Source organism: Coloeus monedula, assembly GCF_965178545.1.
Source record: "Coloeus monedula genome assembly, chromosome: 11".
NCBI lineage: Eukaryota > Metazoa > Chordata > Aves > Passeriformes > Corvidae > Coloeus > Coloeus monedula.
In genome coordinates, this window is record NC_138791.1 from 17,579,616 (window position 1) to 17,605,826 (window position 26,211).

At 48.0% G+C, this 26,211-nt stretch overlaps 1 protein-coding gene across 4 annotated transcripts in view; it reads right to left on the bottom strand.

The window, feature by feature from the left end:
* The window catches only part of FOXP1 (forkhead box P1), a 381,899-nt gene extending 357,966 nt beyond the window's left edge, over positions 1–23,933 (bottom strand). For all 4 annotated transcript variants that reach the window (XM_082288840.1, XM_082288838.1, XM_082288839.1 and 1 more), the window contains exon 1: positions 23,851–23,933. The gene's annotated coding sequence lies outside the window, so the exon portion shown is untranslated. The remainder of the gene's footprint in view (positions 1–23,850) is intronic.
* Between the last annotated feature and the right edge of the window lie 2,278 nt (positions 23,934–26,211).

Sequence of the window (26,211 nt, forward strand, 5' to 3'; positions counted from 1 at the left end):
TATTCACATATTAGTCTAGCATTAAAAAAAATCAGATTTATGAGGACACCACCCCCAAAATTCAATCTTTCTCTTGAGATCTGGAGCATTTCAATAAATGAAAGCAAATACAGAAATTAAACTCAGAAGTCTCTCTTCAAGCAGGCCTTTTCTGACTCCACACCTCTATTCCTTTCATTCATACATGTGAACCTTTTAGTACTCCTGAATCCAAGGCACAAATCTGGAACAGTCTGACTTCCAAAGCGGGGCAGCAGCCCAGGTCTTGGCTCCCAACAGCACAGCACAGCCCCCCACCTTCACCTCAAAGTATCACCCACTCCAAGTGAAAGCACAAGAGAAAGCCTTCACAGATAAAAAGCATGTTCTAGCCTGAGGCCTGTCAGCATGGCACATGTCTAAAGAGAAAAATGAATCTGCATGATAGAGACTTGAAATGCAGGTGCCTGGATGGCAAAAAGGATTTCCAAAAGGAAGCTTATGTATGGTAAAAGAAAAGAAAAAAGGGATGCTCATTTGCAAGAGAAGGCAGGACAAAAACCAAAGCTACACCTGTAAGAAACAAGTTTCTTTGCCAGATGCAGTAGGAAGGTTGTACCTTCATTTGAGACTCCAGCCAAAAAGATTAAAGCCATTTCCACCCTCACCCAAATCACCAAGGAGACCAAACCTTCTTCAGCTTTTAACTGCACTGAAGTCAGAACCGAGGGAGGATGCAAGAGAACCCTCTCCCAAGCCCCAGATTGCTATCGCTGTTCCACAGCGTCCTCCTTGCTGCTGATGCTCCCTCTGCTCCCTGCCCCTCTCACCCATCCCAAGGGACACAGCTGCTCCCAGCCAGCACACCACACACAGCTGGGGGGCACCTTGGTGGACAAGACACCCTGATCGATGCCAACTTCTCCTCATAATTGTGCCCATGGTTTGGCAACACCATGCCCACAATCCAGACTGATGGCATGCAAGATCCTACGTCTTCCAGGGGAAGCTGAGCTCCAGCTCAGAAAGTGCCTCCAGCAATGGGGAACTCTACCAAGTTATGTACTCTTATGCAAGTTTGGGGTTTTTTAAACACCTGAAGAAAAAAAGGAGAGAAATCAATCCAGTAATCCTTGTTGATTATACTCACAGTAATTATACTTGTGTTATGCCAACAGTATCTTCAGTCTTCAGATTGGAGATAGCTCGACTGCCTCACGGATGAAACAAAGCCATAGGTTTTAAGCCGCTAGAAAAAGGACAGTAGGCGTGGAAGGTGTTTTGGGGATGCAGGACAAGCAGAGCAGCTGCATGCTGGTGCTGTCTGTAAAACCACTCTACTCCTACCTGGGGCAGAAAGCATAGTCCAAACTCTGCTCAAACTATGCCTTCCCTGAAAGCAGAGCAGTGAAGGTGCAAGGACACAGCAGACCAGGGGCCACAAGTCCAAGACAAGATGAAGATGACAACGTGCCAGAGATGAGGCTCTCACAGACCTGAGCAAAACAAGGTATTGTATGCAGGTTCACCACCTTTGCTGTGGGGACCTGCTGTGCCCCCAAGGCAGCCAGTCCCCCAGAGCCCAGGCAGGTGCCAGGCAGCTGGGACCTGTCTGTGCCTGGCATCACGTGTGCCACCAGTGGGGGGATGGACCTGTGCCACCCAGCCCCTCTGCTCCTGCTTCTTCGAAGCTCCAAAAAAATAAGAAAATCCCCAAACCCCACTTACCTCTCTGTGCAGCCAGAGGTGTTGGGAGAGTTACTAAACTTATAAAATCTATTTTTTTTTCTCCTAGATGAAGGCTTTACATCCACATCAGTAAATAAATGCCCAAGGTCTAGAGGGTTTGATCCAAGTGCTACCAACTTTCAGTCATTACATGAAGAATGTCCAACTTCCTAAATACTTTAATATATATTTTACAATATAAGTACATTGTGTGGGATGAGAGAGAACAGTCACCACATCACAGTTTGCTCAGCTGGATCCTGCCCAGCTGTGGGATCACCAGTGAGCAACAGATAAATTTCAGTCCTGTTCTGACATTGGTTCCTCCTGTTGCTTTTGGCGTGTTGCTTAACACCCAGCATGTCCAAGTTTCATTGCTTTATATATACATACATAGATCTATGTATACATACATACAGTAGAAATCATATTTATTCAACCTCCCACAATGTTCAAGAAAGCACTGAATTATGCTAAAGCAGTTGAAAGCAAGGAGCTCTATCAGAGACAGAGATCAGGAGCCTCGAGAGAACGAGCAGCGATTTCACATCAGCCCGCAGAGCTCTGGAGTGAGCAGCCATCCCCAGCCTTTGAAAATCAGGACCCTTTTGAGAGAGCTTAAAGATGGGAGCAAAAATACTCAAGATGTTCGGAGGAAAAAAAAAAAAAAAATATATATATATATATATCAGAAGACACCACAGCCAACCCAAAGCATTTATGGGCAAACCACTGATTTGCAATTCCAAACCGCTTTTCTGCCTGAATCCTCCACTTACTATCTTATCTGATCTTCTCTGAGGGAATCCCCCAAACCATCTCGGCTTCAGAAAGGACCTCTCAAGCTGTACTCTGAGCACTTCTTAGCACTGAAGGTTTGCGTGAAATGCTGACAAACTAACAGCACTTTTGTACACTGTTGCCTTTTTTTGTAGGTTTTTTTTTTGTTCTGGCAAGATTATCCGTATCAGGCAACCAGGCTCTGCTCTCTTCACCAAGTAAAGGTTGCCATATCCAACACAGACACACACTTTTACTGGCCACGTTAGTATTAGCATAAAATAAATTTTAAGGTGGACATGATCTGTATGAACACTGTAACAAAAAAATGCTGCTTTACTGATCTTCAAGAAATGTTTTAAAGTCTGCAACCATGGGCAATTGTGCTTGGTGGCTCAAAACCAGGTGTGTTCAGCTACAATGGTATAAAATCACTGCTAAGAAACACCTCAGACCCACTGCATCATGCCAACAGAGAGGTCATGTTGAAGCACAGACTGAAGACATTGATCCTTTTTATTAGCAAAACACCCCACATTAGATGACCTCAGCATTTCACAAGCATTGTATTTAAATCCTCCAGCAGTCTCTTAACATGGCAACCTTTTCCCATTCCCACTCTGTAGACAGAAGCACACAGATGTGGAGGACATGGTGTAGCACAGTTACGAAATAACGAAGTCTCAAATTTCTGACTGAAAATTTAAATTTGCAGGCTTCACATTAATGCCCTTTGCCCAAAAATCTATTTGCTGAAATCAGTAGAAAAGTAAGAAGGCTCTTTCCCTCTCCCCTTGTTATTCTGTCTTCTTGGAGGAAAAAAAAAAAAAAATAGGAAAATACCTTCAATTTGGAATCAAAATCCTTTCAGCAAACAATTTTTGAGGAACACTGCATGGAAACACACCTGTTTTAAGTGGGGATGTCAAAAGCCCCCCAAAAAAGTGTCACAGAGTAATGATGCTTTTTTTGAACCATCAGTATCAGTCTGTTCCTGGCATTAATTTTGGAAACGGTATAGCTAATATGACAGCTATGATTTGGAGCCTTCAAAAGGCATAAGCTATTGGCGTTTTAAATACATTACACACAAACACGCACGCACCCCTACACCCACACTAACTCTGCAGATTTGTTCTGCTCCTGTCTGCTGGCTCTTCTGCGTGTACTCCACAACAGATTGTTTCCTTCCCTCATCCCAGTTTTTTCCTAAGGGGGCTTTACACCAGGCACCCAAATAAAAAGGGTTCAAAGAGACCTGCATTAACACACCACACAGCAGAAGGGATCCTCTGCGACTAAATGGACACAATCAAGCCTTTCAATTAAACTATTACCCAAAAAGGTGTGGGTGGCTTATTACCAAAGACAGCATTTATTTTAAAAAATGGAGAGTACCATTAGAAACACCTAATATAACTCTTATTAACTTATTTGAGCCTAGTTGCGAGCACATTGGGTTTGTAAGTGTCTGCTAACATGGCATTCTGTTTGCCTAATTAAGTTTTCAGTAGGGGAAGCTATAGCCCTCACATTAATATAGAGAACTGAAAAAAATCACATATAAACCAATGCTGAGCTTGATTTACCTTTATTGTGTAAGGATTTGCTACGGGCTCTTCAACAACTGCTAACTAATTTTCCATCAAAAAAGCACAATTGCTGCACAAATTCCCGTTCCAGCCCAATGGATGATGGACTCGCCCCCAAGTTATAAACCCTCCACGCAATCCCCACGGCGCTTCCAGGCCCTCTGGTTTTCCTCATCACTTTTTCCCCTTGCTGGTCCACGTTCTGAACCTTGAGCTTATTCCCCCAGCCGTGCTGCTAAGCAGTAATGCTCTAGCTGGGGAGCATCAAGCAGAGGAAAATTACCATTAGCCAAAAAAAATTAATCTTAAGAGGCTTAAAAGAAATCTCAGAGAATCAACTCCGATCTCCATGACAAATAATTAGCAAAATAAAGATAAAATACTGAAGCATCTCAGCTTTCCGCTACATTCCAAAGCGGCTTATTTTCTCCCTAAATTTTACTCTTGCTGTATTTAAAATGCTCGCTTGCAACTTCCAAAAAAAGAAAAGGGAAAAAAAAAAAAAACCCAAAAGCAAATGAAGACAGAGTGTTTTACCCAAAAAGACAAGATTTCTGCCCGGCCAGTCCCTGTACCCAGCCCTGCTCCAGGCAGGGCCCCCAACCCATGCCCCACGGGACCTGCTCATGGGGCGAGCACTCCTGGAACAGGCCCATATTACAGCATTAATATAATTTACAAAATGGTTAAAAATCAGAATGTTTTTCCTTCGTGAAAAATAACACACTTAATGCTTTTCATCTGGCACATAAAATTTACAATACCTCCAGGAACATTTTCTTTGGTTAAATCAACACTATTGGTACTTTTTTAGCCTAAAAGCATATTACAGCACCAGCTTTTTATGGGTTTTTTTGGTTGTTGTTTTCACCCATTGTAATAAACTTTTCAGAACCAGAAATGATCAACAATAAAAAGCATTCCCATGTCAAACAATTTTAACTACTGCTTTTAAAACAATAATAAAAAAGGCGGGGGGGGAAGGGAGGAGGATTGGCTTCAAACCTGACTCGTACAGTAACTATCTCGCTGCAATTAATACAAAGTAATCGTCTGCACGGCCAAACTCCAGCGCTCTCCCCAGAATTGTTTCCATGCCGCTTGCAGCAGGCAGCCGCAGCAGATGTTGGCTGTTAAAGGGCGCAGACGACACAGTTCATGACTCCTCGGAGGCGGCTGCGCCACATCTGCAGCCCATGAAGGCGAGCGCAGGAGTGTGGCAGACAGAGCGAGGAGCGGCGGCCGGGCCAAGCCAAGCCGAGCCAAGCCAGCCCTCTTCCGTGCCGGGGCTAAAAATAGAGGAGGTGTTTGTTTGCCCGGCCGCTCGGGCCCGGGCAGCCCCGGGCAGCGCCGCTGGAGCGGAGCATCCCGGCCGCGCCGGGTTCACGCCGAGCGGGGAGCGGCAGCCGCTGCCTCCGAGCGCCGCTCCGCACGCCCGCTCCTCATTAACTGGGCGGCGATCCAAGTTCATCTGGGCCCCAGAGAAAGGCAATGCTTGTGTTTAGACCGCACAATACTGACATAACATTAACAGATTTACATATGCAAAACTGTGAAGCAACAGGCATTCCCCCTCAATTGACCCACAGCTTGTAGTGGCTGCCGAGTTATTCCCTGCTTAGGCTCCGTAACCAAGTGGGCGTCATGCGACTACCATCTGGGTACCACTTATTTAAAGCTGGCAGTCTCTCTGTAATAGGCAAGCTGGCAATAAGCAGGAAGGGAATAAATTGCATCATTTAGTTAACATCCACTTGCTTTGCGGCTGTTAAAAACCCATGACTGAATAATAATTTGGTTATTTCTTTTGCCAGACAATGCTGTCAGCCAAAAGCGTACTACGCATGCTGCAAAACGTCAGCTTGCAAAATTTCCACTTTAAAAATAAATTAAAGAAATTTGCAGTATAATGCGAGTTAAGAAGTTTTTCTAATGCTAGCAACTCAAAAGCAATCGAGCTCTAAAAATAAACATGCACTACTGTAGTCACCAGATTCTGCTTTTCCCTAAAATCTTCTTTGTTTTTATCAGCCACCCACCCCAATCCATTAAATTCACCAAACATCACCAACCTGGCCCGTTACAAGCACAGGAACTGGGATCTGCTCGCAGGAATGCTCGTTAGAGCCCAACACTTCTCCATTTCATGCTACCCACTGCCCTTCTCATCCTTTGCCTTAATTCGCAGATTTTATCATTTCCTTCTGTCTGACAACTGCTTTCACACAAATCAGTATCAAAGAAAGGGGCTGAAACCAGAGACCACTGAAATACAGCTAGAACGTAGCCTTTGTTAAAAAAACAAAAAAGGAGGAAACAAAGAGCTTTTGAAGCGGATTTCTCTTTGGGGCTCTTTAGTTTGCAGAAAATTAAGTTACCAATAGTAATCAATTTTTTTTTTGTCCCAATTTGCTCGAAATACGGTCTGTGCACACGTATCTCAACATCCATCTCTCCTCAGGACTAAAAGAAAAGCCCATGCTGAGTGCACTTTTATACTGCAGAGATAACAAGGCTTTGCATTATACAGTGGGAAAAGTCAGAAGAAACATTTCCATTGGGATTAATGGCGAGGACGAGCCCAGAGCAGAGTCCACAGGTAAGAGTGTTCTCAGCATCTCCGCCTCCCACAAAACCGGGCTCGCTCCTCCCTCATTACGTTTTGAAGGGGCATCAGGGACCCTGAAGTGCAGAAACAAGACAACCAACAGTAAGTGGAAAGCTGAGTTCATTAGGAACTTGCTTCCAGTGTCAGTGATGGAGGAGAGGACGGCGGAGCAGAGCCACACGCCTCTCACGTCTCTGCAGCGATGCCTCCAAGCATCCACAGCGGGTATGGCACAGAAACACCACACAGCTGGGCATGGAGACACCAAAGGCAGATGGGAGACAACCGTTCTCCCCTCCCCGTCCCTGCCTTGTCTCCATGCAGGTCTGGGGCACTAGGGCAGAGCTCAACAGGTAGAGGTGCCAATGTCCACACCATGCCATGCTGCTGGTGGCAGGTACATCCAAGAGCAGGTGTGGATTCAATACAGGTGACCCCTTTCACAATTCCAGCAGCCATACAGCACAGCCCAGGTGCAACAGGACCTTCAACACTCAATCTCAAATCTGGTTCCTGAGCTAACACACACAACAATTGTTCACTTTAAAAAAAGAACCATTTGGAAAAGGAGCTTTTAACAGGCTTCCACAGCACTGTGCGGCTCTTGCTGCTCCACCTGGGATGCTCAGCCAGCCCAAGGCAGGCAGGGAAATACAGGACCCACGGCCACCCACAGCACTTAACATGGGAACACCACTCTGGAATACAACAGAGCTACAGAGAGTCATTGTAACAGCCTGCAGGCTTTACAAACAGGAACGAAAGTAAGATGGAAGAGGAGGATTTCAGTCAGCACCAACCTGACAAGACAGTGTCCAATCAAGGGTGAGAATAAAAAAGGGAACAGAAACTGAGGGCAGAGAGAAAAATCTGTCAGAGGAAGTGTGATGCCAGAAACTGTTCCAGGACCCCATGGCTGGATGCCAATTCAAAGCCTCAAAAAAAAAAAAAAAATAAGGCTATGGAGCCCCTAAAACCTTCCTGATTAAAAACCCTGTGCAGGCTGAGGTTTGTCAAGTCATTCTTGTGATTGCTGTGCCCATTCCACCGCTTGTACCCAGATGTCTCAGCTTGGAATACTTCTCTGGAAAGAACACCCAAGGCATCCAGTAACTTTGGCAAGGGGAGACATGCATCCCCTAAAGCATTTGTGTATTTCAGAGAGCATTTGAAAAGCTCTGCAGCACTGAGCCTTACCACTTTTAATTGCATAAACCATACCCAAGATCATCAACCCAGTAACGCTGTCACCCATGTGGTACATTACTGTATGGTCAATCTCCCTAATTATTCTTGAGTTATTTTTTTCCAGTAGATCTACAAAATTATCAGCATAAATCTCAAAACATTTACCAGTCAACAAACTCAGCACAACAGACATAAGCTTGGCCCTGACAAATAAAAAGACTAAGGAAAATGTATTTATTTGTAGCAAATGTCCTTTCCTATAACCATCAAATAGATTACAACTGCATTTCTTTCCTTGCACTGCACCCTGGGATCCAGGCATTTAACTAGCACACACTACAGTGCTGGATTAATCATAAATAGAATATACTTTTAAGTGCATTAATTATGTAACAGATGCTTCCAGGATTCCAATGGAGGTAATTTTTAAAATCCCAGTGTACAGCTTTATGAATCTGGGCAGTTTCAAGGTTATTTTTAATTTGCACTCAATACTACACTTATTTAAAACCAAGAGGTAATCAACCACTGCCAAATTTTATTTTTTTTTTCAGTTCAGGCTGGAAGACATATCCTACACTGCTGCCGTCGGACACTCCAACTGTTGACAGAGGTCCCTCCCATTTCTTTGCCATGATGATGGGTCTGAATAACGAGCTGTGTGAATGCAAGAATTCTTCATTTGTCTTCTATTAATTTCTCCTCCTCAGACTAGTCTCTGCCATTCAGAAGTCTCAGTCTCCTCCTGCACGTTCCCACTCATGTAGCAGATGTGATTCAGTGCACACAGCACACATGGAGGCCTTAACAGGGACAGTGGGGCACAGACAGGATGCTCAGGATCTCCAAAAAGCCTTTCATTTATTGATGGGGTACCATGAACAGTTGGACTCAATGATCTTAGAGGTCTTCTCCAGCTTTAATAATCCTAGGTCTATGAAATAACTCTCATTGCTTTGAAAAATGGGAGTTAAATTGAGCTCACTGAGAAACAGAGTTCTGTCATACTAGAGAAAAATGGGGTTTACCTCACTTACCTTGATGGTAACAAAAATGGCACATCCAGCTCCTAGCTATGGCACTACGGTGACCCTGTCTGGGACACGGATGGGACGATGGAGATCTCAGCAGCTTTTGGATGGCTGCACTGGAGCTACCCCAGGGCACAAGCACCACAGCTTTCATGTCTTGGATGAGAAGTTTGCTTTCCTTTCCATCTTTGCACATCTCACAACTCTTGGATCAAGTCACACATCTCCTCACAGAGCTTCATCTCTGCATCTGTCTGCAACACTTAATTTGTAATGACTTGGAGGGGCACTTTTCCAGGCACTCGCTGTGTGTGCAGCCTGGGAAGTGGGAGAGCCCATACCCTGGTAACACTGGCTTGGACTGTCCCTTCAACAAACCTGCCCTCTGGTCCAGGAGGCGAGGGAAAAACATAGGAGCACACACAGCAATTAAGGTTGCAATCAGATGTGGTGTTGACATGTAAGAACGAACAGTACATAACCCTAACACAAGGTGAGCGTTATTTAGGAGTTTATATAATTGCACATGCAGAATATGGAGCCTCAGCACACGGTGAAGAGAGGGGGTGAGGACAGGAGGGGTTCAGGACCACAGCTCTGCTCACCTGCACATCAGTGGCCCCCGGGGATATCTGCACCTCAGGATGGGCACAAACCAAGCAGGAAGAAAAGGTGGATAACAAGCACTTTATTCCTACTAAATATTTTATTGTGGCTGCTACTCCTTTCCAAAAATAATGGTAATAATTAAAAATGATAGTTAACACTTTAATGCCTCACTTCACAGACTGTACATTCCAATTCCTCAACAAGGCAATGCAAAAACGGGTAGTATGGACAGGCTGAAGTCAGCTGCACAAGGCAGATAACTTTGTGCAACACCAGGGAGGCCCTGGGGCAGGCAGCTGGGTGCTGGTCTGGGTCTCACTTCCCTGGGCACACCACAGCCAGTCTCCACCAGTGCCCAAGGACCCCACTGACAGTGCAAGCCCGTGGGTGCAGCCCTGGCCAGTGGGCAACCGGCCTCTCCTCACACCACCAGGGACTCTCCTCGCTCCAGCCTCCCCCAGAATTATCCCCTGGCTCTGAAGTAAAGCAGATGGGGCATGGACAATGCTCACCTCACCTTATCACCAGACACTGGTCACACAGCAAGGCTTGGGGGCAGTCAGGGACACCCTGCAATGCTGCTCTGTGGTGCCAACCCCTTCCAAAACACTCTGCTGATCTATCTGCATCGGTGCATAGGGACAGCAAAGGAAGAGAAGCTCTCGGGCAAGAAGGTGCCTCCACGTGGGGAGGGAGACCAACCCTGAGCACACAGCCAGGTAGAGGGATCAGGTCCCTGCCAAACTGCAACACGCCTTCAGCCCCATAATCCCCATGACATGGCAATGCCAACACCATGCCAGGTTATCACAAGGTGGTAAGACTCGTGGGCTGTACCTGCTTGGCATGGCTCGAGCAAGGCTCCCTCGGGGCTCATCCGCTTTCATTTCCTATTAACATGCACCTGCACCCATGTCAAAAGCAGTAAATGCATAAACTGTATTCAAAGCTTTACTCAAACCCCCACTAGAAGCCTGAGTTGATGCTGGTCCATGCCAACACCTGGACTCACCAGCAGCCCCGCTGCTGACGCTGGCTGTGGCTGTCCCTGCACCGGAGCTACCACAGCCACCCGCGCTCCCCAGACACCCCACACCACACGCACCCAGCACACCCAGGGTATGGGACAGACCCTTTTTGGGGTGAACTTGTTGCTAAGCTCTGGCCCCCTCTCTGCTTACCAGCTTCACTCTCTGACTCCACAGGCGGACGGCAGGCTGGGCACAGCTTTATCTGAGTTTTATGTGCAGCTGCCCTTGCTTATCACACACATAAGTTATTATCTGAAGAACAAGAAGAAACAACAGCAGCCAGTAACCTGGGTATCTCAGTGCCCTCATCACAAATTCCCAGCCTCTTGACCAGCTCATCATCCACGGCTCACACGGAAGAAGGAAAGCCAAAGAAGACAGGATGCCAGGACATGCACAGTAACAACTTCAGTACCTGGCACTAAGGGAGCAGCATCAAATTAACAATTAAAGGAAATCCCACACTTGGCAGCTTTAGCAGGGTGGCCCCACCAGCAGGCACTGCTGGGAGCATGCCCCAGGGCAGCTGGCCAAGAAGGATCCTCTGCCCAGATGGAGAAGAGCACATCCAGACACAAAGCCTCTGGCAGAGGTCTCACATTACAGCAAACCCAATCAAGTGGCCACAGGTTTACCAAGGGGGTGGCCCTGACCCCTTCAGACCCTCCTCTGACCTCCATAATCCAATGAGGATGTTCCAACTAGCAGAAAACACTTTTTTCCTCCTCAGACTAGTTTTCTGCTGGTCCAGCTTCCTGTGCAGTCTCACCCTCTGGTCAGCTGAAGCACAGGGGATGCAATGGGAAGCACCCAGGGACAAGCCGAGAGATCTGAATCTACTTAACTGCAAAGTGAACCAAGCCCTCACTCTATACAGCACCAAGCACACTGTCAAATAGAAAGTAGCTTTCATCTGAGAAGAAACAAAGGAGGCAAAGGAAACAACTCTCGTTTGATGCATGTCATGAAGTTGCAAGCGCACTTGAGTCACGGCACACGTGTGGACCATTGTGATGCGCTCGCAGAGCGATGTGTCCTCCTCCTCAATCTGCTGAGAGCATCCACCAGGCAGAGGTTGAAACATGCGGAGGTGATTCAATGCCGATGAACGGAAACACCAAGACGTGCTGTTCTTCAAACAGAGGCTGTACCTGACACTAGTTTTATTTACTCAGAGAAGTTTTCTGCCCTGCCAATTTACCCATGGGTTACACAGAATCCCCACCCTACCCTGGATGGCTCACTAAAATCTGACAATAGACTCTACTTCCAACACAGGCAGGCTTTTTTTCCTTTCGGACCTATGAGAAACATCAATTGAAAACTTGAATATTACTTTTTACCTGACAAAGCATTATACTTTCTTTCACTCCTTCTTTGTGCTCATGGCATCAAGCGGGAAAAAATACCCTAAAAAAAACCCACAAAGAAATGGAAGGGGGAAAAAAATCTTCCTACCAGAAATATTTGTGCATAGCAAGAACAAAGTATTTCTATAAAGCTTTCAATAAAGGATAACTGCAGGCCAAATTTTACCCATAGATACAGGCACATAACTCCAGCTAAAGTTACTCAGAGCTGCCCAAGTTTCTGCAGAGGCCAACTCACGCAAACAGCGTTCATGTCCAGAAGGACTGTGAGCTAAGGAGCTGAGGCCACATTCCCAGCTCTTTTGAGAAAGGCAGACGAGATCTGCTTCAAATCAGTGAAGAACTTCAGAGATGAGTCAAACCTGCAGGATTTGCTGCAATACTCGCTGCAAAAGAGGATGTGAGAACTGGCAAGTACGCTGTGTTTACTCACTGTGCCATCTAAATCTGGAAACTCGAGCTGAGATTCAGCGTTCGAGCACGACTCCAAGGGGTGGTGGGAAGATCCTGGCCCTGTTACAAAGCCACTCGTTGGCCTAAACTGGTGGTATCTGCTCGAACAGGGCCACGGGCTGACCCAGACAGAGGTTCTGCAGCTGGCAAGAGAAGCCTCCCCAGGGCAGAGGCTGCACCACGTCTGCCCCCAGCCCAGGGACGAGCCTCCGCAGGCACTGGCACACAGGAGGAACAGAGATGCTCTAAAAATCACGCACTGCTTTAGTTAATGACACAGATTTACTCTGGGTGTTAGCCTGTTTTGCTAAAAAAAGCCAACCAGATTTTTTTTCTTTTTTCCTGGTGCAAACTGTCCTTTATAGAGACTATTAATATCCCTCTTCCTTCAGTTTAAGCTCTACTTCTCTTCCTTGTTCTCCCACTGACTTAAAAGATAAGTTGCAAAACAAGATCTAATTTATCTCTATCTTTTGTCCTCATCCCTTGCCTCCTGTTACCGCCTGGACAGGCAGTCTGTTCTGTAGGAAACCACTGCATGGAGCACAGAGTTTATATTTGCTGCAATATTCACATTTTTAAGCAGAAAATGAAAGATGATACCTAGTTTATACTAAACAGAACCCCTTTGGTTGTGGCCTCATGTAATTAGTTCTGCACAAACTAATAACTTAGATATTAGGCTGCTATAAGCAGCCACCTCGAAGAGCTACAAAGATATTCCTCACTATCAGACACCAGTGAAGACAACAGCAGTGGATGGTGGCTGCCAGGAGGTTATGCTGAAACAAATGCATTTTTATTTTTCCCTTTAAATTACAAAAGATTATCATTTTACTCAGCAATGCCCCTTATTAAATTGAAACTCTCCACATCAGAATTAAATACATCCTATCTACTCAAAATGAAGTGTATTATTTATCAGTAATATTTAATGACAAAAACCTGATAACTTTCTCCGATTATACCACTGATTTCCTCCAGTCATGCATCATTGGCTCTGCTGGTCATTAGCATTATCACATTGCATAAACTCTGGCTTAGGCAGCAAGTTTGATAACAGAGCCAGACACCTATAGCTACTATTTTTCAGTTTGTTCAGATTTACTAGTTTACCTCTCTATGAGCGTGCCTCTATCTAATGGCATCGATTATAATCCCTAAAAATCCTAGACAGTAAATTTCCATTTCCATGCAACACGCTTCTGCACACTCAGAATTCCTCAGCAAATATAAAGCACTTGCTGAAAAATCAGATTTCCCCTTCAGCTGGCTGAGGACCCTTTTCCTGAAAGACTATACTCCATCCAATCTGAAAAATAAATAGGAAATATTTAGCCTTCTCTGACTGTTTAATGCCAGGAATACACTGGATAGGCTTAAGATACTTTAGTTTAATTCACAGGCAGTGTTCCATTTTAACTTTTATGAAACAGTATTTTTGAATGCTGCAGATACTGCTTTTATGGAAGCAAAGAAAAAAAAAAATCAGAACAAATGCACATGGTACAACATCAGCTACAATATACCAAGATGGGTTTCTCCCATTGTCAGTTAAATCCTGTAAATAAAAGGTTTAGATTAGAAAGGTTTCCTGAGTAAGACCATCATTCCTCACACTACTAGCCTTCAGAAAACTCCAATGGGTTAAGTCAGAGAAAAACTTTAAAATACTTGAACAAACAGTAATTTTGCTGCATACTTCTGACATTCCTCTTTCAAAGCCTTTTAGGAATCAAGTAATTTAGCACTGAAAAATACATTTTCTCTTTTCCAAACCTACAGCTCGGGAGCTTTACAAACCTTAACATATATTATCTGAACACACATGACAGGCATATCATTTAAAACTAACAAAACCAATTTATTACAAGCTATTTCAGAGCCACCTTCTCCCAGTACTCATTTAATTCAATGGGAGCAGGATAGGGCCCCTGACAACTCTCTGATTAAAATTAATTACTAAAGCTGTTAAGACATTATTACTATTGCAAAACGTACTGAGAAAAATCTCTCTTCTAAATCTGCTAAGGCAGACACTAGCTGTAATGTTCTGCACAAACATCCAGAGAGATTCTTACATGCTACACACATGACTTCATTATCTAGCCAAACCGATCTTCTTTTAATTTTTTTTAACTCAGTCCATCCAAGGAAGCTTCCATGATTTCAGCGGGGGTATTTAGGGCCTAGGCCACATAACTGAAGCTAAATCTGCCTGTCTTATGGAAATACAACTATTTATGAAATTCACCCGAGGGGGAGGAATAATTTACAGTACACTGATCAACAGAGTTTGCATGGTAGTGTCTGAAGGAGCCCTGCTTGAGAAGGAGAGCTGTTATGAAAGCAGAAAGTATCAATACTAACACAATTGGTGCCACTGGGTTATGCTATTTGCCGGGCAGAATTCATCTCTCGCACAGAAAATTTCAGTTTGGGTGTAGTTTCAGTATCACTAACTGTGGTATTAGAAGTTGGGACCATTATACAAAAACCAGCAGCGATTTGATGAGGTTAATGCCAAATTCTGTGATTTGCTGAGGCAAAAAATGGATCGAACCCTGGAAGAAGGGCAGCGAGCTCAGGAGCACGGGATGCATTAGGGCTAACACAGCCTCCTGCTCCTCTCATCCGGGGGCTTCAATCTGATCCTTCAAAAATTAAACAGTGAAAAATATGGTCATTGTTCTCTGCCCACCTGCTCCTCTACCTGCACACGCACTGTCCCCAAAACACGCTTTTGACTTGACTGAGCACCAGCCAACGTCAAAACCCTGGCCAGACACATCCTACCCTGGACTGCCAGCCCTTCCCAACGAAATCCAGCTTCAGTGTGCTCCAAACCCAATGCTGGGAGCCACTCTGTGATGCCCCACAGCCAGTCCCCTGCACTGCACTGCTTTCAAGGGGGTTTCTACCACAGAAGGAAAAGGAGGATTTACAAGACTGATTTTAATGGAATTTTTCTTTCCAGCGCAAGTATAAAACGTGGGAACTGAGCTGGACGAGCTGCCTGACCAGCTAACAGAGATTCGTCATGAAGTTCAGGGAAGACAGAGTTCATGACTCACTGTGAGTGAGCTCACTAATATAACATAAAAACTATTATTAAAAATAAAAATGCAAGCACTGAAAGAACACTTCAAGAAGGTTTTAACTTCTTAATCCCAAACAGAATGCCCTTGAAGTGAGGCTTGCAGCAGGCCCACCAGACAAAATCCATGCAAGAAAACCTTGTAATCAAAAATCTATTAGAACAGCACATTTTAGTTGCCAAAAAATCCCCCCTATTTCTGCTCCGTTGGCATACCCAGAAGTTTCTTAGGAAGAGGTGTCTCACTCACACTCATCTCCCAGCTCTCCAGCAGAAGAAAAACGTACACTTCACATTCACTGTGCAACACTAGGAAGATGCTTTTTAAAACCGACATGGGTTCCTAAAGAAATATCAGTTAATTACTTAATCCTCCTTAATGGAATGATCAACATCCTTTCAGCAAACAAGGCTGTGATGATTTAACATTTTACTGCACTGGGAGAATTAACCCCACTCCTCTCCTGTCTGCTGCGACCACTCGTTTCTTTAGAATCAGTTCCATTTTTCACTTCTGCAGAGCAGCCCCTGCACCCAGCCGAGAAAAACTCCAATAGACAAAAATCTGCCTCAGTGTTATTCCGCCAAGGCCTGACTTCCAGACTGACAGAAAGGCAGGTGGCCAGAGCACCCAGGAAATCAAGGTACAAGGCAGCACAGAGCAACAAGCCCCAGCATGAGCCTGGAACAACTTCATCAGCATCCCGGGAACACCACTTCAAAAGGAACCGGGGAGGGATGTTTGAATCCCAGCTCAGACAGCTCCTGAATCCCTGAGAACCACCGGCCGTCCTTCTGGCAAGAACAAAAGTCCTTTCAGGGCTCCACCGCTCGCTGCAAGCAGACCCAGGCTCAGACAGAATTCTGCAGGCAAGTGTTGTGCAGGAAAGGGAATTCAGCATCGATTTTTGTGATCAGATGTTTAGTGGCTGCTCTGAACACTCCAGCAATCCCCCCTCACCATTTTATCTTCCTTTATCACAAGCTTTTTAATAGAGACATGACATTCTGCTTACTGCTGGGCTCTCTCTATTTATCTCTCTCTTAACAACACTTTGGCATCATTGGCTCCGCTATCTAAATCAGCAATAGTGCATGTCCGGTCACATAAAACCAGAGAGGGCTTCCCGAGATGCCTTGGGAAGTCTGACTACTCCGGTTTACTGATGTGTTAATATGCCCCATCCACTAATTAATGAACAAACAGCTTAGCCAGGGAGCTGGGGGAGGGACACCAACACGGAGACTGCGGAGAGCCCAAGGAAAGACACTTGACCCTAATTGTTAGCAACAAGATGACAAGACTGATCGGGAAGTACAGCTAAAACTCGGATCCAACATGAAAGGAAATGTCTGGCGAAGAGGGGAAAGCTAACGATGCCATTGGAGGCTGCAGCCAACCTGCCGCACTGTGCCACCTTCTGTTGGGCTGTCAGCGCTCAGTGCCCAGCACCTGGCCTGGGCTCCCCAGCACCACGCTCCCATCGCATCCCTCTCTCCATGCCCAAATCCTCATCCTCCTCCTGTAACCCTGCAGCTTCAGGGTGTACACTCCAGCCAAGAAAAACCAGGAGTATGCTCCAAGCCATGATGGGGCGAGGAGAAAGCACAGCTCATGCTGCGCCTTCCCAGCAAAACCACTTGCAGAATTCCAGCCAGTGGGTTTTAAGAAGGACCAAAGTTTGGCTGAAGTTTTACATAAACCCAGTTTTACCTGGGGCAAAACATTCCTCATCTTAGTAACAGCCTGGACCACATAGCACAACAGAGATGCCTGCAGGTGCACCAGCAAGAGGGTGCGGCGCCCCAAGTGCACTTTGGGAAACACTTCTATACAGAGTTCAAACACTTGCAAAAAAAGGTTGTAAGCCCCTTCTACCTGAAAAATCAATTCAGCTGAGAGTCACAGCAGTGCAGGAGATGCTGCAGCACCGTGCTCTGGGACACAGACCCAGGAGAAAGCTGACTTACAGACCGCACGTCCAGCGCAGACTCACCGCAAACACTGCGGAGCCCCGGTTTTCTGTGTGCATCTGAATTAAACTAACTCAGTGAGGAAACAGGTTCTCCTAATAAAAACACACCAGTGACAAGCATTGTACAGACAGCGCCATTAGCAGTAAACAATACACTGGAGAATCATCCGAATAAAACATTCTGGGCATTTATTTGGGTTGCTTTCCGAGACCACTGCAACTGAACGGGAAACTGGAAGGGAAAAAAGCCCACAATTAGTTTCAGAATAGCACTCCCAGAAACACTGTAGCCTATCAGATCTATGTAAATATTTTACGATATGGGTTCCATTTCAGTAGATCTGTCAAGATATTTACAGGGCTTGACAGTATTTCTGCCTTTAATTAAATTTTCACACACATACTTTAATGTAATTTAAATAGATTATTAGTTGTCAGAATATAGTATAAATTTTGTTTACGATTTAGTTACTTTAAGTACTCACATTGAGGAAACTCATTTAACCCCCTGACTGAGGAGCATTAAGTGTTGAGATGAGACTTCTAAAGAGCTTCTACTGCCCTTTGCACTCTTGCAATAATCTTAAATTACTACAACTTAATTGCAATTTCAAGGCACTAAAATTGAGATGTTTTAAAAACAGCACCAGGAGGGTCAATGAGAAGAGAAAAATTATTTAGTCCTCCTCAGGTACCAGATGCTTCTTGGGGAGAAACTGATTTTGCCCATGCACTTCTCTTTGCCCATTTTCCATAGAATCCCACCTTCGTTTGCAGAATGACACGGAACAAAAAGTCATCAGGATTATTCTGGATACGTGCCACATCCAAACAGCCATTAGACATAAGCCTGCTCACTTGCATGCATGGAAGAGACCCGTGCCAGGAGAACAGAAAGACAAAACCCTAGAGCGCATTTGCAGAGAAGGCTGCACGCGAACAGAGCCAGCAGCTTCTCTAACTTGGGAGCTCCAATGCTGGAGTAAGGAAAAAGAGCACGTGTTAAACCACTCCAGAAATCCCAACCAACAAATATCTGATCTCCTTAAAACACTACAACTGATTCCTCTACAGCACAAAATTTATCTTTTTAAAGTAAAAGACTACAAAGATCCCACAATTAAGTTTCTCCTCTAACGACTGCATGATTTATTCCACGCTATTTTTCCCCCCCCTCTCTCTACACTGGCATCACCTTGTTACCTGCAGGAGCTGCAATTCCCAGCACAGCGAGCTGCGGGAATCGAACGGCGCAGTGAGCAGGCTGCGAGCAGCGCTTCTGTCAGCGCAAAACCAACCACTTCTAGCAACCACAAGATCTTCTTCGTTTCTTCTTGCAACGAGACATTTCACAAGGATCTGGCCAACAGAAAAACAATCAGACTCACGATTTAAACACCGCTGTGCCTCAGCACGGCCGGGCGCTGACGCACATCCTCGGTGGCACGACGTTAAGGGCTCCCAGCCTGGCCATACCTTTTGAAGCACTGGAATAAAGTTTGCTTGCCAGGACCTCTAAGAACGGTCGCAAAGACGCTGCTGATCTCTAGTGCACAACGTCTCTAAATTCCACCTAGCAAATGCTTTCTGGCTTCTCCTGCACATCACATCTCTGCTGAAGCGCTCACCGGGTGTGAAAACACGCTACTATACGTGGAGGGAGGGGGAGAAAAAGTTTCAGTGATACGAATTAGTGGCACAGACCAAAAGCCAAAGGCAGCAACATCAGCTGAAGCCCCAGTTGATGCCAGCATGCTCTGGATCAGGCCCAGGGCAGCCAACTGCAGCCCGAGCTCACCCCTGGGGACACAGGGACCACGCCACACCCACGGGCCGTCCGTTCAGAGCAGGGTGCCACTGTGTCCCCACACTGCTGACCATCCCCTGGGCTTCCCCTCCAGCTGCCAGCCCCTTCCCACCTGCTTCTTCAGCAGAGGCTCACAGGGAAAAGCTCCGGGAAGCAACCTGACAGCAAGGCTCATCTGAGGAATAATTAAAGTGTGCTATTTAATTCAGCTTAAATACGGACAACAAACAAAACCCTTGTGCACCCCAGCCCTGCAGGGCCTGATCCCACTCCCCCCACAGTGGGAACCCCCGGGAAAGCTCCCTCCCAGGCGCCCTGTCCGTGCACACACGATGCTGGATGTGCTGTGAAGGGCAGAAGAGGCCTGAACAAATGCTGTGCCTCCAAGAGACACCCGGCTACCTGCAAAAACCTCACCGAGCCTTCTCCAGCCCTGGCTCAGCTGCGTGAAAATATTTCAGCTCAGCGCCTTGAAGTTGCAATTAAATTGTAGTAATTTAAGATTATCACAAGAGCAAAGGGCAGCAGCAGCTCTTCAGCAGACTCCTCTCACCACTTAATGCTCCTCAGTCTTGGGGTTAAATGAGCTTCTTTAGTATAAGTACCTTAAAGCAAGTGAATCGTAAACAAAATTTATACTATTTTCTGACAGCATATAATCTATTTAAATTTATTAAAGCTTCTCGGAGAAAATTTAAGATGACAGAACTATCATTATGCCCCATAAATAACTGGAAAGCCTTGCAGAAATAACTGTATTTTACATACATATCCTACATACGTGTGTGCATATGTTATTTCATTTGATATACAAATACATGCTCAAGAGAAATTTCACATAAGGAATTGTATTATCCAGTTCAATCACTCAATAAAAATGACCACAAGAGGTACCAATACTAAACACTAAGATACATTCCATAAAATTGCCTTTTTACTACCAGCATTTTTCCTAATTTTTACAGTGCTATGAAACAGGAGTAATTCAGGAGCTACAAATGTTTACAGTATATTACATCGAGGATGATAATGCAAATTTTAGCCCTTAAAAAAGGTGATCCACTCCATGAGAAACACATATTGCAGCGTATTCTGCACACTAATGTCCGATGCATAATTCGCTGCTCAACTTCCCTGCTCCTTCTCCTACCGGGGCAAAACCCAGCAGTGTCACAGTTACTGGTGGAACTGATTTAAGCAGAAAATGTTTATAGATGTTAAAAAAAATTACACATTACACAAAATGGCTTAATAGCATACATGTGCATGTTTAATGCACATACTTTTTATTGTCTAATTAAAGTATATACCATAAAAATCTACAAGCTTTAGAATAAGTTATGCAGGACAGTTATGAAACCTTACAGAAAGTATAAAGTACTTATTGTGTGATCTGCACAGCTAATTAAAAAAATGCATATGCAAAAAGATTTGGGATTTCTTAATTCTTCAGCAGATGTGCACTTGGTCTGCGTCCTGATTAATATACATTAGGGTAACAGCCTCTTACTTGGATTTTTCTTTTTTTAATAGATATTTCCATTGCTGTAGAATACCCTAAAGAAATAAAAGCCACACATTTGTAAAGTTTGCAATCAAGTGTTTGAATACAAACATGAAACTGTCACACAACAAGACTAACCTCACTCTCCTGGTTCAGTTTGATTAGCACTTAAATCCTAACTGTTTACTGAAGAAAAATCAAGTGTCTATTAATAGTCTTTACTGGTATTTCCACAAAAAAACTACACAGTAACAGTCTCTCTGATACAGCCACGAAGACACATTACACAGTCTTGTAAAAATCCCGGCGTATCAAAACCAAGGTCCATCCTGACCGCTTGGCAACATGTTTGAAGGAAAGATATTACAAGTTTTCCAAACTCTAGGAATGCAGTTATCCAACATACTGTGCTTAACCACTACCAAACTCCTCTATTATACATCAACACAGAACTTACACACACAGAAAAAGAAACCCACGTTTCCTTACAATTCAGCGATCCAGAAATAAAAGTTGAATTCCACAGAACTTTTACATTTTTCTGCATTACACTGCTGTAATGCCGCCTTTTCTGTATCTCTAGAGAGTGTAAACAAAATCAAATCCTAAGTCCCTCTCAAAGTGTATAAATGCACTTCAAACCATCACCACTTTAAAAAAAAAACCAAACATCAAACCCAAAAACCAACCCGTGCACAAAAAACTAACTTTGCAATCAAAATCATAAGCGACAGAAAGCCTTGTTTGAAATAGTCGTTATTTTTCTCAGAGTTATCCTTTGGTTTCACAACAAAGATCAGCATTTGTAATGGTCCATTTCTGCATAAGTGAACATATAGCCTTGCTGCCTGATCGAATAGTCCAGAGCTTTCAGTGAGGCAGCTCCTGACAACAGCCCAGCAGCAGCTTTGTTTGATCTCTCCTGCCTTCCTTAATCTGGGTTGTCAAGGTTCACTTGTTGGAGGCTGTTTACTTTACTTTTTCCAGAAAAAAAAAAAAAAGTGATTTTTTTTTTCCTGTCTCTCATACAATGACTAATCCAAAGACTAAGGGGGAAGAATGCTGCCAATGCAAGATGTTAAAGCTACAATACCTTTTTGCAATGAGATTTTAGCCGACACCTTTTGAATGGTAACTAGTGAAGAGCTTCCTCCCCCAGTGCCCTGGTCCATTCAATATGGATGGGAGATAGTTCAAATAAAATGTGCAGGGGAAAAGCTTCAGAGGAGAGAAGTTGAAACGAGTAGCCCCGATTTCCCTATCTTCCCCCAAATCTAGCTCTAGCTGCAGAGATGCACGGTACCTCCTTGCCCACACTCACTTCTCTGGGAACTTGAGTTATTTCAGGCTCTCTCAAACTTACAAAAAGTAAGAGCTTCTCAGCAGTAACAGATACTGTAAAAATAATATTAAGCCGAGCAAAATGCCTGTTTTCCAAAATATTAAAGCAAGCCATGGATCAACAGCACAAGTAAAAAAGTTTCTTCGATGACATGCTTGCAACTTTGTCTAATTAAGCAGCTGTCACTAGTGACCTCAACATTTGGTCAAAACAGGTAAAATCCAAGTTTAGAAAAACTGTATAGAAAGGAAACGCAGTTTAGAGAACTGTTTTAATATTTAGAACCATCCAGCACCCTAGAAATCAGCAGACTGTATGGTGTAGACGACATGCTACGAGCAGTACACATCCATTACTCACTCCGAGAACAGTTGCTAAAAATGAAACCTTAAACTTCTGAGCACAGAAGTTGGGCTCCAGCTTCTCTACAGAAGCGGCTCTGAGAGCGCTCGCAGACGGCAGATACCTCGGGTAGGGACGGGAAGGCTGCGCGCTGCCGCCGCTACCAGCCTTGGGGGGAGCCGGGGGGGAAAGGACGGGAAAAAAAGAAAAACAAAAAAAGTAATCTCGCTCGGCTTGGTTCGCTCAAAGCAAAAACACGCAATTAAAATCATTACAGCGAAGTGGCAGCAGAAGACTCGCTAAAAGCGCGGCGCTCCGCAGCCCGCCCGGCGATGCTCTCCGCGCCGGGGCCGCCCGGTCATTAATAGTTGCCGGGCGGTGGGGAGGGGGCTGCGCTGCGCCCCGCGGAGCCCTGCCCGCGCAGCTGCCGGCGCCCCGCTCCCTGGGTTGGGTTGTTTTTGGTTTTGTTTTTTTTTTTTTTTCTCAGGAAAGAAAGAAAGCCAGAAACCGGCGGGGCGGGGGTGGGGAGGAGGGAGGCGCGGACAAGCCGCTCGGCCGCCTGCAGCGCGCACCCCTCCGCTGCCCGGGGATGCGGCCGCGCGGCGCTGCGCGGGCCGGCAGGTGCGCGGGGCGGCCCTACTTACCGGGCACCGGCGGCGGCTCCGCGGCGCGCAGCGAGCCACGGCTCCGTCCCGAGGCTCCGCACCGCGGGGCTGCGCGGGAGGGGGACGTGCGTACACACACGCGCGTAAAGGATGCGCGGTCCGCACCCGCGCAGCGAGAAGTTGCGCCGGGCTGAGCTGGGGAGGCACGGGTGTTTATTCAAACACTTCGTTTCAAAAAAAAAAAAAAAAAGGGGGGGGGGGGGATGGGCGCAACGCGTCCCAGGGACCCGCGGAGGGGGCGGATGCGCGGCGTAGAGCTCCGCGCCTGCGGAAAGGGCTACGCGGGCGTAAAGCCGCAACAGGTGCCCGAGGAAGGGGGAACGAGCAGCCGGGCACGGAGCTGGGGGGAGAGGGGGGGCGCGGCCCCACCGCAACTTCTTGCCCCGAGTGCCGAAGTTGGGGCGTACGCGCCCCTTGGGCGGCGGCGCGGAGGGACCCGGCGGAAAACACGCGGAAAGCGCGAGCGGGGATGGGAGGGAGGCGGGACGCGCCGCATCCCACCACGGCGGGGGCTGCGCGCAGCGCGGGGCGGGGGGGAAGTTTCCAAAGTGGGCGGGGAGGGGGTGCGGGCGGCCCCACAGTCCGGGGAGAGGGCTCCGCATCCGCGCACCGCCGCCCCACATCCCCCCCCACCCCCCGGTACCGCGGCGGCGGTCGGGGAGGGGCGGCCGGGCACGTGGGGCCGGCGGGGGGAAAAGTGCAACAGCCCCGGAGGAGCGGGGAAAGTGTCGGGGGGCGCCGGACTCACCCGCAGGACTCGGCCCTGCCGCTGCCCAGCACGGCGCGGCCGCGACGCGGGCGGGCGGCGGCGCGGAGCGGCGCGGGGCTGCCTCCGTCCCGTCCCTCCCTCCCGTCCCTCCGGCACGCCGAGCCCGGGCGGCGCGGCGGCGTGCTCCGCCGCTCGGTAAATAACAATAGAGCCCTCCGCCCGGCGCCGCGCCCGCGGGCCCCGCACGCCGCCCCGCCGCGCCCCCGCCCCGCGCCGCCCCGCGCCCCCTCCCCGCCCCGCGCAACCCCGCGCGGGCGGGCCGGGGGCGGCCCGCGACACCCCCGCGGAGGGAGATGTTGTTATTTTTTGCTGTTGTCAGTCTCTGACGTCACATCCACCTGCTGGGTAAACAAGGCTCGGCGCAAGGGAAAAATAATAATAATGAAAAAAAAATAATAGAAGCGGGGGATGAAGCGCGCAGGGGGTGAAGGGCGAGAGCCCCGCCGGCGCGGAGCTCCGCGGAGGACGGCCGGGGGGGGCGGGGGGGGGCCGGGCCGGGGGAGGCGGGGCGGCCCCGCGGGGAAGCGAAAGTGGCGGTGGAGCACGGGGCGCAGCGCTGCGCATCCCTGCGCACCCCTCCGCGCCCCGATGGACAGCTCAGCGTGCGGGCCGGGGCCGCCCTGTCGGCGGGGGCGCAGCGCTGCGTACCCCTACCAACTTTTTCACGCGGGAGGTGGAGGGGTATCAGGCCAGCGGAGCTTGGGGGGCGCGGGGGACCCCGGAGTGCCTTCCGCGGATACCCGCGGAGCCGCCTTACCTGCGCGGAGCGGCGAGACGGGCGCTGCCCGCGTTCCCCCCCGCAGCGCTCGCCTCTGTGGGCGCAAACACCGCTTAGACACACTGCGCGGGTGCGCAGCGGCGCGCACCGGCCGCTGAGCGGGACTGACCGGCCCAAGGGCCGGGCTGAGTGAGGAGCCGCTCCGCGGGGGTGGGTCCGCATCTCGGTGGGTGCGCGGAGCGGCAACGCTCCCGGTCGCGCCGTCGGGGCTCCCGCGGAGAGGGGTGGCAGCGCCCGCGGGGAGAGGGCGAGAGGGGGCAGAGTCGGGACCACCCGGCTGCCCCAGCCCTGCGGCTCCGGCACTCGAGCACCGCGAATTTTAGCAGCACCGACGGCCTTAGCGCGGAGCTGGAGCCTCCGGCGGTGCGGGGGTTCCCCTGACGGCGGCCGGAGCAGGGAAGGGGAGCGGGCCCCGCCGGGCAGCCCCTTGCCCTGCCCTGCCCGGGACCGCGGCCCGCTGCCGGCAGCACCGCGCCGCCGGAGGGGAACGGGGGTCGGTCGTCCCGCAGGGATGGAGCGCGTCCTGCCCGGCGCTGCGGGCGGGAGCCAGCGGGCGGCCGCGAAGTTACCGAGCGACCGACTTGTTCGGGGAAAAAACTCTTTTCCTTGACCCGCCCGGCTTTCTTCCCTCCTTTTGTTTTTTGGGCAGTCGCGTGAGGCTGCCCTCAGGACGGACCGGGGGCCGGGGTTGATGGTTACACACACTGCCAGGAGCCATACGGCGGGGCGAACCGCGCCCGCGGGAGCCCCGCGCCGGGCCCAACCTCTCCCCGAGTATCGGTCCCGGTCCCCAGTCCCCGTCCCCCGCCCGGCTCCGGCAGCAGCGCCGGGCCCGCGGCGCCACCTCCCGGCGGAACGGCGGGAGCCGCTCCGGCAGCAATTAACACCTGGAATTACCCTAATAGCGAGGTACTTATGCCTAATTCATTATGTTTTAAATAATTAAGAGCGGAAAATCGCTGCAAATAAATATTTGCGGAGGTGATGCTCGCTCCGCCGCCGGAACGGTGCGCTCGGGCCGGCGGGGAGCGCTCGGGGCCGCCGCCGGGCGCTGCGGGGCCGGGAACGGGCGACAGCCGGGAGTGGAGCGTTCCGCATCCCGCTCTTCCACCCCAGATACCGCAGGAGACACCGGCGTTTGTGTGACCGGCGGGACCACCAGCTTTAAAAGCAAACATAATTTTCAGCGTGTCTTGTTATATTTTTTAGTTCATCTGTTTCTTCAGAAGGAAGAAAAAAGAGCTAAACCTGTAAAAAGAGCATTTTTTTAAACACTCACCCCCGTACCGCTAAAAAAAAAATACTTGTTTTACATTTTGTTCTCGAATAAACGCTTATTGGCTACTTCTTCCTCTCCTGTTTTTAACTTCACACGTCCAAACCAGTATATCAACTCCGTAAAACATGATTAATTCCACAGACAATACCAGCGGTGGGACTTCTCCCTCCCCCTCCGCCAATGTAGCTGCTAATTGTACTTGAATTGTTTACTGCTGTATTGTTTTATAAGTGCCTGGAGAAAGATGCTTGATATTCCCACCACCGGCAGAACCATCCCAAGA